Raw genomic sequence first — 3,030 nt, forward strand, 5'->3', positions numbered from 1 at the left:
CATTATTGTAGAATGCGATTGTCGCTTCAGCCAGCTAGGAAGATCACGCAATTTTCAAGGGTGGGAATTACGTGGGAAGGAATGTGGATGAAAGGATTCCGTCGTCTCCGGCTTGAGGCAGTGGGAAGATGTAAGGGACGCGGCCGATTCAGAAAGTTTGTCCACGAATGGAACCGGTGGGGATGACAAGATGCTTTTTTGTAACCACGAAAGAACGGGCTCACGTGGGTAGCCTAATTGGTGCAGTTTGTGAATGAGCGTGGAGAATATGCCTCGAGGTTTGGCAAAATGGGAGACGTGCAACCAGTTAGCACCACTTAAGATGCAGTAGGCTTGGATGAAATAATCTATTTGGATGAGATGTTTTATGGAAACTTAGTAGTGAATTAATGCTTTCTCCCGAACATCCTCAGCAAGTATCTAATACGCTTCAGCAAGGGAAGCTAGACAAGAAATCAGTGTTTCGAAAGAGACCAGATGATACAGTGTAGCGGTAGCTAGATCTATCTTTCACATCCGCATCTGCTGTCTCCCTCATGCTTTTTTGTTCCACATACCACAACGTGCATCATGAAACACAGTCATGACAGGAAATGCCCTTCGGTTTACATCAGGTTCCTAAAGGGGAAAAGATTGTCGACGATAAATTAGCAGGGGAACAAAATATTAGGCAAGTGCAGAAGAGTACTCTTATGTATCTGGACACTATGGTGAAGGCGGTCGTGTATCAAAGAACCAAATTTCATGAACAACATTCGCAGTATTCATGAAGAGGGACAAGGAGCTAAGATAAGTTAAAAGAATTGGTATGGCTTCAATTTAACCGGGAAATTGTGAGGGGATCCGAAAGTCACCTCAAAAAGCAATGATGATGTGCGACAAGCTATTCTAATTCCTCATAAACCACACATGTTATTTCTCAATAACTAATTTTCAGACGTACGGCCATCCATTTTACTTTGGTTAATAACCACGGGTATCGGAAAAGAGACTTTGGAGATTTCTGAAGTCCTGAAATCTCTTTCCCGAAGTTATGGTCTCTAGGACGCTTTAGTGACGGAAATCCAAGCAGCTTGATTAATCAGCTTGTCAGTGATTTCAGGCATTATGCGGCTAGAATGTGCTAGAATGTGTGTGTGTTTGCGTACTACCGGTTCCATAGGCACCTGTACCTAGGAAGTGTCTGGTAGCGGGGCTTTGACCGGAGTTCTACAGTTATCATTAAACGGGAGGTATTTCGGATCCCCTTGTAGCTGGATGTGGTCGGTCTGGACACCAATTTACACAATTTAGATTGCATTGCTGATTTTTCGTGTGAAGGGCATAATTATAGATTCTAGGGAATGAGTAAATGTATTCAGTGCATGAATTGCGACATCTAGGTCACCATTTCTCAGAGCACGGGATGGAAGGTCATAACAATTCAGGGTAATTAGCAGAAGCGCAGGAACATCAGATGGGTGGTGGTATCGCTCGTAAGAGACGGACGGCTACGCTGACGGCACCCAGCCGTATGGGTTATGTTGAAAAGTCGATGGGCACCCTGTAAGGGATGCCATCAAAAGGTTGAATGTAGCAACAAGATCGACCAAGGAACAACGTTCGGCGAAAATCCAACGAGTAACATTTTGATCGTTCCGTATATAACACCCTCAGAGTGGGCGGCTAAACGATTTTGAACCGGAGGGGGTATCCAGGGTGGCGTTACTGTCCCGTACTTAGGCGCTTCCTTTGCTGCGTCCAGGGGGAGAGGTGTGTCACCAAATAGGTTTGCGAATTTGTTGGTCTTGCGTCGGGTATGAGCCAGAGGTTTCAAAAGAGCATATGGGGCGTGATTTTCCGCTTCCTGCTCCGGCGATTTCAATGCCGGGGGATCAATGCAGGGATGATCAACCACATCGCATCCGGATTCCGCAGACCTTTTATTTCTAAGACTTAGTTCTCACTTCGTGGTTGGAAATTTCGAGGATTACTTCCTGCCGCTTTTGTAATACCACTGTTCAAGCGCCTGGATTCGGTGCTAACCGAAGAGCTGAGAGAACAATTTTTCCTCGATTCCTTGGAATTTCGAGCACCGTTTGGCACCAAAATGACTATGTAAGACCCTCCTGGGTCGCTTGTGCGTTGAATAAAACCAGCAAGGAGTATTAATTTTGGTGGCACTCCTGTAGGGCATTCCCGCATAGGACTGCGCCTTGAAAGCGCAAGCCACTCTCGAACGGGATAAGATTTAGTGGCTTGTTCTTTGGCTGTGTCTTGTTCTATGGCTGTCTAATTCGTTTCGTATTTGTATGGATTTTTGACCCATCAGCGATCAGCGTAGGCAGCCTGGTATACCTAGGATTCTTCGGTACATTTATATCGGATATGTAGTCTTGCACTTAGGGTTATGAGTGATGAATTAATCCACGACAAACAAGACATGTTTGACGGAGTTGTACTAGTGGTTTCTCGTTTTGGATAACAGTGAGACCATCACGGTGGCACCGGGCCAATTGGAGCTCATGAACTGGCTGTGAAATTCACTGGGGTATTTTTATAGAAAGAACAATCTCCAAATATTACCAGGTCGTCCATAAATTTGGGGTTGCCTAATATTCATCAAAAGGGGAGTGTAAGATCCGGACGGCTAAGGATCTCATTCGTCCGTTAAAACAAAGCTCAGCAAGGGCTATCTGACAGGTGCGATACATAGGTAATACAAAATAAACAGCTGTGCTGGACGTCCGGTTGGTGTAGTCGGTGACGCGTTCGCCTGCTGTCCGCAGACTCTGGGTTCGATACCCGGTCGGCGCGCTTTTCGGTCGGAGTGGACGCTCGTGAATAGGTGTAATCCAGACGAACTTGCGAGCAATGACGGACGGGCAAATTAAGTATTGACATTAGTTACTGAGGCATAAGCAGACCCTAAGCAGGGAAGAAACAGGGGGAAAACGAGCAAAGAAACGAAACGGTGTCATAATAAACAGATGCGAGTCACGTTACTCATGAGTAGTCAGAAAACAAGGAAAGTTACCGCTGGTCACCGTT

Source organism: Opisthorchis viverrini (genome assembly GCF_000715545.1).
Source record: "Opisthorchis viverrini unplaced genomic scaffold opera_v5_412, whole genome shotgun sequence".
Classification (NCBI taxonomy): Eukaryota; Metazoa; Platyhelminthes; class Trematoda; order Opisthorchiida; family Opisthorchiidae; genus Opisthorchis; species Opisthorchis viverrini.